This window comes from Thunnus thynnus, chromosome 5, assembly GCF_963924715.1.
Source record: "Thunnus thynnus chromosome 5, fThuThy2.1, whole genome shotgun sequence".
NCBI lineage: Eukaryota > Metazoa > Chordata > Actinopteri > Scombriformes > Scombridae > Thunnus > Thunnus thynnus.
Window position 1 is genome coordinate 21,776,979 of NC_089521.1, and position 12,521 is coordinate 21,789,499.

At 39.4% G+C, this 12,521-nt stretch overlaps 1 long non-coding RNA gene across 4 annotated transcripts in view; it reads right to left on the reverse strand.

Moving 5' to 3' along the window:
• The window catches only part of LOC137183227 (uncharacterized), a 54,899-nt gene extending 42,565 nt beyond the window's left edge, over nucleotides 1-12,334 (reverse strand). For all 4 annotated transcript variants that reach the window (XR_010928429.1, XR_010928431.1, XR_010928430.1 and 1 more), the window contains exons 1-2: nucleotides 12,124-12,334; nucleotides 7,002-7,132 (exon numbers count right to left, since the gene is read on the reverse strand). This is a non-coding gene — a long non-coding RNA (uncharacterized lncRNA). The remainder of the gene's footprint in view (nucleotides 1-7,001; nucleotides 7,133-12,123) is intronic.
• Between the last annotated feature and the right edge of the window lie 187 nt (nucleotides 12,335-12,521).

Below are 12,521 nucleotides of genomic sequence, written 5' to 3' on the forward strand. Positions count from 1 at the left end.
TTTCCTACACGCTTGGAAGGGGAGGGTGAGGAGAGGGGTATTTAGTTGATTACAATCTGCAACCTCACTGCTGGATGCCACAAAATCCTACGTACTGGTCCTTTAAGAGGAGACTTAAAAGAGAATACAGACTCAGCTGAACTGATTTCCTTGGGCAGATCGTTACAGAGTCTTGGAGCCCTGACTGCAAACGCTCTGTCCCCTTTAGTTTTCAGCAAGGTGTCTGGAACAGGTAAAAGACCTCTGCCCGAGGATCTCAAAGTACGTAGAGGTACATAAGAAGTCAGAAATATAGCAGGGAGAGAGGCCATGAAGAGCCTTAAAAGTAATCAGTAAGATCTTAAAATCTATTCTAAAACATACTGAGAGCCAGTGCAAAGAGGCTAAAACAGAAATGATGCAATCATGTCAACAAGATGCTGTGATTGAATGTGTCGAAGGCTACGCCAAAGTCCAGGAGTGCAAGGACTGAGCCATCATCAGCAGTCATTAAAAAGTCGTTGGTAACCTTAAGCAGGGCAGTCTCAGTGCTGTGATACTTCCAGAAACCAGATTTAAACTTTTCAAAAATGTTATTTTCCAGTGCAGAGGACACTATTTTTGCTTGGACACTAGTTTTTCAAAAAAATTTTAATACAAAAGGTACGGACTTGGAAATTTCTCTATTGTTTTGAAGGAGGGAAGGATCCAGCCAAGGTTTTTTTTTAACAGTGGGTGCACACAAGCAGTTTTAAAATAATCAGGGACACAACCATTAGACAAGGAACTGTTAAAAACAGAAAGCAAACAGGGATAGACAGACAGATTTCATTACTTTTAGTAAAAACTTTGTTGGTATTACGTCAACAGGGCTGGAAGACACTCTCATATATAATACTGTTTGAAAAAGTTCAGTCAAGGTAATGGGATAAAACTGGTTCAAACTATCTTGTTGTGGGTGAAGGACATCAGAGTAAGAGGCACTGGGGGTAATAGAGGCTCTAATTGACTCAATTTTATCAGTAAAATAAGATAAATACATTTCAGTCAGCATCCCCTTCAGCTGGGGCACAAGGATTTACCAACTGATACACAGTCTTAAATAAAAATCTAGGGTTATGTTAATGGGCAGAAATAAGTTCTGAAAAATAGTGTGTTCTCACATCCTTAACCGTATTGTTAAAGTGTAATAATAACTCCTTCATAATATTGTAATGTACTTGGAGACTGAATTTTTTTCCATCTGTGCTTTCCTACATTCCCTTTTACAGCTGCGAATATTGTCATTTATCCAAGACTGCTTTCTTTCTGAGGACTTAAAGCTAAATTTAAGAGGTGCAATAATATTTAGTGAAGACAAGCAGATTGAAAAATTGAAACAGCTAGCCAGTTCATTGGTGTGGGAATATTCAGACAGGTGTAGGCTTTGACTATCAAACAATGCACAGAACTTTAAGATGCTTCGCTCATTAAAGATGCGAGTGCACGAGGAGCGGGCTGGCACAGTATTAATAACTGGTGAGTCACAGTTAAAAACTTGACATTTGTGATTGAATACAGTCATATCCAGTAATTCCACAGAGGATATTTTTACATCCAGGTTAAACACAAGGTACACTGTACCAATGACTATGGTTATGTGTTTCTCTACACACATACTGTTTAAAGTTAAAAGAAATAGCGATGTTTAAAAATTCAGTAGCATGAACTTTAGTGGAGTCATCAATATGGATAAAGATACTCTGTCATAATTGAAAACGAGCTGATAAAAAATTCTGGGAATTCTGCCATAGATGCTGATAGATGATGGTAAATATGATCAGATGGAGACCGTCAAGTTTAAAAGTAGTTTGCAAACAAGATTCAGTTAAAAACACTAAATCTAAGTTTGCAGATGAAATAAAATCATTTAAAATGAAAGTCTTAGCTTACTGGATAGAGATCTCACACTGATGAGTGCCATTTTCGTTGTATTTGTGCTGGGAGCTAAAGTAGATTGTGTGCGTGTGTGGTGGAAGGTGGAAGATATGTGATACCACTCTTTTTCCCGCATCAGCAGCTTCCAGATGGGATGCTCTGCCCAAGCCATTAGGCCCAAAGTTAAGCCTAATAGTTTGAATGGGCCTTAAATACCTCCAGGTGGTCTTTGGCTGATAGTCTAGCTATGGCCAGAGCAAGAGAAAGCTGTCATGCAATACAGTATGCTGCATCATTTTACACAGATGTTCTTTGTTTTTGCAATACAAGCTCAATCATGCAACAAAACAGTCCTCAGAAAAATATTTTCATAAGTGCTTCAGAAACTCTGTGCCTACACAACAAAAACTATGTCTGTGATCAATCCACCTCTTTATTGTTTAAGATATTCCACAGAAGGCATAACCACTTAGGACAATTCTCACGTAAGACAAAGGGAAGGCAGGGCCAGGAAAAAAAAGAAACAAAACAACCTGTGCCAATTCACATCTTGCCATCACTGTGGTCTTTGCCCTGCAAAGAATGTTGGAGCTCTCCCAATTCTGCTTGCTCCCAGCAACAATTGCTGTCTTTTCCATAGTTGTGCAAGAGTTTAACTGAAGTGATCTGATCGCACGAGAATGGGACATTCATGAGAAGCTTGCTGTCACCCACTAATGCCTCCAGCTCTAGTCAAGGAACTGGATATTATCAATAGGACTGCAATGGCAGGACAGAAGAGGACCTGCTTCAATACAGGCTTAAACATGTCAGATGTAATACTTATCAGACTGAAGCCAATTCCTGTTTTATGTCCTCTAAATGTTAATAATAATCATAATAGAACTCTTCAAAACATTAAAAAGTTTTACAGTGCACTTACAACACACTGTTAAAGGACAAAGTGACACTATATTTTTCTTATTATTAAAAAATGTCATGAAAAGACCAAAGCCAACAATGTCTCTCAACACTTCCCAAGTCTGTCTGTGGCACTCAGCCCCAAACCCATTTGGTCCTACTGAAGCCATTAATCTTTAAAAAACTGTCACAAATATATAGCTAATTTTCTAAAAAGGCAAAGTAATTTCCTAAAACAGCTAAGCAATTTAATTTTTAGTAAATCATACTCAAACGGGACTAAATGTGGTTCAGTGCAACTGTGTGGCTCAATTCATTGTCGCTTTGACTCATTTCTTGGGATTAGTTGAAAAGAAAAAATATAGAATATCACCAGGTTTATTATTTAATAGCTGATGAAAAATCATCAGAATATATTCAAACAGAACAAATTGAGACTTTTAGGCACCAATCATAACCCCAGTGAGACATCTTGCTGACACAGACTGAGTTAGGGGTTCAGGACTGATAAAATCAGAAACCTAAACGACAAAACGGAGTGCTAGTTAAAGAGACGTTCCCCCTGCCTCTGCACTCCCCTTCAGTCTAAAACGTGGGTAGATGAGATAAATAAACACTCGCAGAGAGGAAGAAGAGCAGCCCACTGTGCCCTGAACAGTACTCATTAAACCTAATAGGTCACGCTGCTCCAGCCAGGCTCCACTGACACCCTTAATAGAAGCCTGCATGGTTAAGGGACCATGAAGACCATTAGGGCACTTCAAAGTTCACCCCACTACATTAGGGCTCTGCTGATATGGCAGAGAGGGGACAGATCCAATTCCTCATTCACTACTTTATTTTTTCATCGGTTGGCCTGTCAGTCAGTCTGCTCCATAAACAAGTGGATGCTTGAGCTGCTCATTAAGGGCCATCGTTAGCAAGGCCAAAGCTGTAAATCAGTGCTTATATCAGCTTTCACCAAAAAAAAAATTCTTATAGGTCATATTTTAGAGCTGACACTTTGGCTTACACTGTTAAATGATCCCTTTGGTTTGAAAATGATGCTGGTTCTTGCACAGTAAATCTGCACTCATTTTTGGACCAATGAAGAGACTCCTATGAACTGTAGAGGACTGGAGCCAAAGGGAAATGACAACCACGCTGACCAGTGTTAAAAAAAAATCTCCTAACAGACTCAGACATGTAAATTCACACAGGCCATGTTTGCTACTATGAAACCAAAGTCTACCTCATTCAAATAACTTCAAGTGACTTCTTGTCATAAATCAAACGAGCCAGCGGAAGCTTGATATATTGATGCTGTCCTAAGGGACATAAAAGACGGAGCAGTCTCCTGCTGTGGCCATAAGTCAGCACTACAGCCCCTCAGTACGGCTTTGTGGAGAGGAGCAGGCGGCTGAAGAGGAAGGAACACAACATACATCACTTTGTCCAGTAAAACGTCCCTCATTACAAGCTGAGAATGCCAGTAAACAGCTCACATTTAGCTAAGCTTTTGACACACATAAGAAACCAATCCCAAATAAATTCAATATACCACTGATCTAAAAGTAGCAACATCTGTTTTTAGCAGCGCTTGCCAACCAAGTAAAGAAGCAAAACAAAACAAAACAAAAAAAAACAAACCCAAAGCATTAACAAGAGACAGGATGGTACTGCATGAGCTAAAAATGTTTTTTGAAGTGATTCTTGCTGGGACATAGTATGCACATTTTAGGACAGAAATAAATCAAACCCAGAATGTGTATTTGCATGTCATTGTGTCTTCAATAGGAAGGAAGTGTAGGAGGAGGACTATATCAGGGATGATATAACAGATTTACTGAGAGCGGCGGATGAATACCTCACTTCCCTCTGCTTCTTCTAATGGGCTCTCTGGCTCTTGGCCAGCCTTTTCTATCATCTTATCTACAACTCAACTATACCAATGAGATCAGTTTCATCTATTTTGATGCCCATACTATGGAGTATATCTGCAGTGTGGTAAATTTGAAAATTCTGCTGTGACACCTGATAGAAGCTGTAAAATGTATGCATGTCCTTATTAGATTGTCTATTTATAAGTAAGAGACAGCGTGTGCGTTTGTTCGTAGACTAAATGGTCCTCTTCTTCCTCACTTAAGATTCAGGTGTGCTAAGGACCTAATGTTTAAATCAGAGGTTCCCAATCATAACCCTGCAGCAATGCAATGATTTTGAAATAAAGTAGGTATGCAAAGTAGCCAGTCATCACTACGTATCAGCATTCAGCAGTACGAGAAATCTTTGAAAGGCCATTATCTGAGTGTTGCTGGGACGTCTTATCTGTATTTTTTAATTAGGTAAATAACCACAATAAAATACAGAGTAAATACAGTTATGTTTCATTCCTATCAGGTATCAAGGCTTATTTGTGTTATTATTGTATCCACAATGAAACTGTCAATAGAAGGCTGGGAACCTCTGTTTTTAAATACCCAAAAGTAGGCCTACTGATTCAATTAGTCACTGTGCAAGGCTAGATTCAAAACTTAATGCCAGCTCCAAAATGAGACTATCCGAGCAAGTATCTTCCCATGTCTGAGAAGGTATTAGCATGCTTTGTTAATTTGTGGTTGGTATCCAGCCTCTTCCCCATTTTCCCATCAGCCGACATTGGTCACCGAACAGCCAACGGTCTGCCAGCTGCCCGACAGGGATCTCTGTGGTCTGTAACCATGGAGACAGCCTCACGACTGCTCACATCATTCACTGACTCCCACTAATAAAACTCCAGTTTATTAGAGTGTGGAAATGTCTAGTGTGGCTTTCTGACATGCTAACATAAACAGAGAGGGAAAGGATTTAAAGTGGTACTGACACATGGGTGTAGGTTTGGGCAGGCTAAAAGAGGTGAACAGCGTGGCTCTAACTGCTGGGTTAGTGGGTTAAATCATCACTCAGCGTTTATATGTATTGTTGTAGAAAAGCAGCTTTGTTAAAGTAACAGGCAAATATAAAAGTGCATATTTTCAGAATCATTACATATAAGACAAGACTGGTTAATTTTATAAAAGCAGTTTTCTTTCTGTATTTACAAGGCGCATATGGTAGCAAATAAATAATATGACTGATAAAAACATGCTTCAACTATCAGCTGACATGCTGTAGCAATGAAATGACTCACCCTTTTGATTCCTCTAGCTTTTTTTCTGCCTGTGTACAGCACCTTAAAATTTAGGAGTCAACATACTAAAATCGGCAGCCTGTTCACCGTTTCCGTCTTAACACCCGTCAAGTTCGTTATCAGGTTGTGTTTTTAACCCCCTCAACCTCTTTACTCCGGAGCAGCATTTTGTCTTTCCTCTCGGCAATATGCTTCCAATTATGAATCTTGTGAATATGGGGGCGGTGAAGCATCCTTCTGATTTATTGTGCACTCAAGTCCAGCCTTGTTCAGTGCATTTGCACCAGAGGCCCTCCTGCTGCAGAGCTCAAAGGTCAGAAATACACAACAGTTGACCTCTTGTGGACTCATGTGCACAGGGTCACTCCGGACCTGATTGACAGGCCGAATGAAGACTCGACAGCGAAGGCCACAGGGTGAGAAAATCTGGTGTGCAACGAGGAGCTAAGCACTGCATTAGCCTCCAGCTGTGAGGAAACTTTGTGGCACAGAAACCACAGAAACATAGAGAGAACAGAGAAAGTGAAAACTCTGCAAAACAAAGAGATAACTAATGAGAAAAAATGAAGTGAGATCATACAGTCACTATCATTCGGCTGATGGCTGGCCGCTAAACATTACTTCTTTGTAACCATAGAGCACTTTGCGGTCTTCTCACACGGGATAGCTGGGGCCATCTATTTGTAGTCATCAGCTAAACCCAAGTCCTGTGGACTAAAAACACATGCTCCGCAAGTGAGTCACACAGAACAAGAGATCTCTCAAGACAGTGGTGATGCTCGGCCTGAGAAACGACGCATCCCAACAGACTAATTTCCTGGCTTCCCAGCTCACTTCCTGTTTCATGCTGGGTCGTGGGCACCACACTGTGCGTCATAAAGGCTGCCCGGTCGAGTCCAAGGCCACTGGTACTGTGGGATTCAGTAGCACATGGGACAATTCAGTCGTTCTATACCACAAGAACAAGGCTTGCATCCACTGCGCTGCAGCATTATTTGGCTTACTGCATGTCCTGTGTATCAAACTGTGTTGTTGAGTGTTTTTTGCAGATTCTCACATTTTCACGATGGGTTTTGTGGTCTCATCGCAGCAGATGTGAATTGTCTGCCCTGGTATGGTTTTTGTTGAACGGTCCTCAGGGGCTTCTCCGGGCCCTTCAACTCCCCACCGGACCTAACACCTTTCACACTGGATAAACACAACACAAAGGAGAAACGCAAGTTTTATGTTAGAGGGTGGGTTATTACATGCAGGAAAAGGGACCCTCTAATTCCCTTGGGAGTCTAACCACTCATAAATCATCAAGCAATGAAAGTTTCCTCTCCAAACAGGGGGCTAAAACAAACTGAACACGGAGCCCCGCTGCCCCTCCTCCTCCCCATCCTTCGCTCTCTTCTCCCATTTTCCTGGTAGGAATTTTTATGAGGAAAGAAGAGATGTAGTGGTGCAAGACTGAAGTAGAGCAAAGAGGTAAATACTTCAACATCAATCCTTCGTAATGACCCCAAACTAAAAAAAAAAAAATCAAACATTATTTTAAGGTCTTTTACACAAGCTTCTCTAACGGCAGTCGGAAGACTAGAAATTCCACCCCGTTAGCTGGTAAGATACTGAGAACCAAAAAAACGTTCTTGAATGTGCTGTATGTTCTGTGTTTGTTCTTCTGTTAAGATTTGTTACTATAGAGAAGATCCAAAAGCGTTTGCGAGGATGCTCTGGTGGCCACAATTAAGATGGAAAATGCTGACATAATCAAAGACGCTCTGAAAGGAGTTTCACCACAGGTTGTCAGTTCATATCGCAAATTCAAAGCAGAATAAATTATTTGTTCAGTAAAGTGAAAATGGTCTTTAATGTGTATGATATATATAAATATATAACAAACAAAGTCAGCTCAGTACGTCCACACACAACATTTGCATCAAGTTGATTTTTGCCAGATTTTGAAATTCAGCTGCTTTCAGTTTGATATCACCAGTTTAAACTTGATTCAAGTTTCATGCTCCCAGAGGAAGAAGCAATGACAGCAGTATTACTAAACAGCTGTTACACTATATTGTCTGTTATGATGCCACCAGGAGGGTTGCACACCTCAGGCCTGTGTTAATACCACTCACATGTGATGTGACCTGAGCATGCTGGAGAGAGTAAACCGCCGGGATCAGGAGCTGCTCGTGCTGACCACCAGTAACACTTAGCAGCTGTTAAATTCTCAGTAAGATCTTGACCTGAACCAAAGCAGACACTTCAAATGGGAGGGAAGAGGGGGTGTTGGGGGGGGGGGCACACTGACACACTGACTGCTACTGGTGCTTACTTTCTGATCAGCAGGTCAAACACAAAATGTGCCTAAAATACCAAAGACACGCTGTTTTAATTTGAGGGCCCAGCCTTATAGTCATGTCAAATTTGCTTCAGTCAACTCTTGAATTTGTAAGCAAAAAAATTCAGCCCTCTTGAGAGCCGCTGTATATGTATTTATATACTGTATATATACAGTGTATATATTTGCAAAGTCAGTGAAAGAGCACCATGTAACATTTGCATACAGAGTGTTACAGTACATTACAGTACAAGTGGCAAGCAGCAATGTTAACTTCTAATTTTTAATCGAAAAAGAAAACTAAAATGTGCTTAACAATGTTCGTTTTTAAAATGATCTGAAAACACACCAGCAACATACAGTATTCCTATACAGTACTTCCACATGTTTATGTCACAATCTCTATACAAAGGTCCCTTCTTGGTAATGCTAAGAGGAAAATATACATTTAAATTTACAAGCAGTGAATGGAGGAGTGGTAGTAGGAATACTACTGCCCTCATGTGATGAATTATATAACTTACATTCTTACATTCAGCACCGGCCACCAAACACAGATATGCAACCTGGGCTGAATTTATCATCTATCATTTAATATTTCTATTATTTTAGACATCTGGCAGAGATTCTTACATACTACAATAAGGTTAACATTTAAAGCAACAAAGTTATAAGAAGTAATATATATCATATATAATGTCAAGTTTGTTTTAAAATTTATAATAAAGTGTCTGAACAGCTCAAAAGTATATCTTGTTTTGTTAGATGCTGTGCAGGAATTTTGTATATTTATGATTCAGTTTGTTCAGCTGTTTTTTGACCATTCTTTATTGCCCATGGCATGGCATACGGTATATGGCACACGCAATAGAGCTGCACATTTTATTTGCTGTGACTGTAATGAGCTCCAGTATTTGGTAATGAGGCAGGCAAACTAAAAGAAGTCAGCTGGCTGTTGTTCGGCTCACCTTGAGCTTAACAAGTATTCATACATTTCCAAAGTCTTAAAGTGCATTTCTTAATACGCCTGGTTGTAAAATTATAATCATGTGTTTTGTTGTGCAAATTGTTTGAGAAGTTTTTTTTATAGTTTTATCGTCCAGTTTTATAATGCTTACCATAAAATCTAATGACGATACAGTGTTGATGGATCTACTTTGAAAGTACAGTTCTGTTATTTTATGGGTGAACTACTGCAAGGATAATCTAGGTTTATAGATTTAATACCTAAAAAAACATTTAAACATAACTGTCACTGCCATACAATACAAAATAATATGACTGTAAAAGAAACACTGAGCATCCTGCACTTTATTTTCACTGAATGAGATGTCATAAAAGATTTTCCTGTACCAGAATAATAGCTGGAGCACCAAAATGCACCCTTAAAATGATGGTAAAATGACACTTGCAAAGGTCTGGTTTCACAAAGATTAGTCTGTCATCTGTAGAGTGAAAAAGGCATTTTGTTTTGTTCTTACAACAGTCTAATGTGAGTTTGACAGCTCCACAAAAATAACATTTAATTGAAAGCCTACAATGTCAGCCATTCATACACCAAGCCACCTCAGAAATAATAGCATTGTTTCCATTGCAACAACCAAGCACCTGCTGCCTAAAAAACACAAAAACAGCTCAGTGTGTGGTTTACCCACAATGTTATGTATCAAACAAAGGGAAAGGAAAGACTTATTACAGACCTAGTAATCCCTTTAAATTCTTTTCTGCTATTTCTCAATTTATCAGCTGGAAACCAAAGTCTTAATTTTCCCAGAATGCATAGCAACTTAGAAATATTTGATATAGTCAAAAACTAGACAGCTTTGTTCAACTTTTGAGCTTAGATGTATATCTGAGACTTTGTATTTGTTAGATCTAGGCCAGACTCAAAGTGTGCCTTTGAGAAACCAGCCACAGAGAGAGCTGAATAAAATTAAAGATGCAAAAAGCAACTACAAAGAGATGAGAGAAAACAAGCTCCAACAGGCTCTGACAGAACAGTGTGAGGGAGGTGTGGAGAAAGATGGCAAAAATCACTACTTCTATGCAGCCAGGACAAGCGATGAAGGGCAACCAGGAAAGAGGGAACAAGTAACACCTGTTTTTCAACAGGCTCGACTGGGGGAACCTCAGTCCAAATATGTTCACCTCCCCAGCACAACAGGCTGGTCCAATAGTACCACTTTTCATCTGTCTCTCTGAACTAAGAAGACAGCCGGGAGGCTTCACAGAGGCAAAGCAGCAAACTGTGGTGAGAACAAACAGTTCCAGTCAGCAGGTTTTCCGGCACATTTTCAGCTCAATCTTCAGCCTGATGAGGGAGCTCTTTGCCGAAGAATGGATGCTCTAATGTCTGCAGTGTCAACAGAGGCTGGTGGAAGTGATGTTGCACATTACTGGAGCTGATAGAGCTGCACATTAGATCCCAATGAAGGAATTCAGGCAGCCCTCCCAATTTAAATATCAGTCCCTTAATAACACAGACAGTTAAAGATGCAACTCATTATCAATTAACCTGTTTTTTTAAGATAATGGATTACTCATTTAATGTATAAAATGTCAGAAAAAAGTGAAAAATTCCCATCACAATCTTGCAGATCCCAAGATGGTGGCTCAAAATTGTATGTTTGGTTCAACCAACAGTCCCAAACCCCAAAATATTAAATTTATAATTGTATAAAACAGGAAAAAGCAGCTGAAATCTGGGAATGTTTGGCATTTTTTTCTTGATGAATGAATTAAAGGATTCATTGATGATCAAAATTGTTGGTGTTTATCTTTATGTCTACTTGATTGATAGACTAATTTAGCACTGCAGTATCATTTTATCTGCTTCACAAACCTCATTGCTGAGAATCATAATCAATGATTGCTGATTGTAGTTGCTGTGATGCAGCTATTATGAGCATTAACTCCATCTGTCAATATTTACTAACAACAGACCACGATGCCAACATTTCAGTCAAGATGAACAAGTAACACTGGTTTATAAAACCATCATTTTTATCAACATGAAATGAAATGACTTAGTGTAGTGTGCAAAGGGTTTCTTAACATGCAAAAATCTCACAGCTACATGGAGCATTTTAGCCTTTTAGCTCATTGTTTTGGCTGATGACAGGCTCTGTATAACTTGAAAACTTGAGAAGCTCTGGCCAACCCCTGGTAGACAGCCACATGCAACAGAAAGCTAAGATTAAGCTATTGCGAAGTAGATGTTTTGTTTTTAATACAAAACTTGATTCAGCAACAAAAAAATTGTGGCCTACATTTTACATGAGGCACAAAACAAGTACACTGAAAAAATACACTAGTACCAATAGTGGTGTTGAAAACATGAGAATTTAAATCAGACCAAAATGTCATTGTTAATTTATACTAAAAGAATAAATGGAGAGATGTTTCATCAGCATGTCCACAAAAGAGATGTAGAGTTATCTACATCCACATATCAGGAGATCACAGAATTCACTGGATAGATTTTATGTCAACTTTTTGAAATTAACTTCTTGCTACTTTATCTGTTGAACACCCAGCCCCATTGTGACATCAGCACTTCGTACATTTACTCCAACCCGTTGTTAGCAAGCCAACGACCATGAACCAAGAGCAGGGTTCTGCTTGAGGTTTCTACCCGTTAAAGGGGAGTTTTTCCTTACCGCTGTCGCCAAGTGCTTGCTCATGGGGGAATTGTTGGGTCTCTGTAAATTAAAGAGTACGGTCTAGACCTGCTCTATGTGAAAAGTGCCCTGAGATGACTTTTGTTGTGATTTGGTGCCATATAAATAAAAATTGATTGATTGATTGATTGAACTCAAAACAGAACATAAAGCAGCGTGCTGCATGTTTGACTTACATTCATTAGATGGCCAGAGACACGACTCCAAACGAATGCTAATGTTGCTCCATGTCTACAGAATCTGAATATTGGCATTAGCCATAACACTTTATATATACAACATATACAACAACTTTGATAATGTGAAGTGGGTATATAAAGACTTATTTTAGGCAAAAATGTAGGCACCCTAACCTCAGGCTATTTCTGACACAAGAGCAATCAGCAACACCTGCTGCCAACTGACAATCACTCACCTGTTCACAAGAAAGATGATGCTATGGGAGTGAACATTTTTACAAACTACAGGGACTAAAGCCTGTATTTCTTTTTTGCTATTTCCTCACTTGTCAAAATGTCATCGTAACTATTCAATTCTTTCTACAGGTGCACATTTTCCTGCAGAAGGGAAAAGT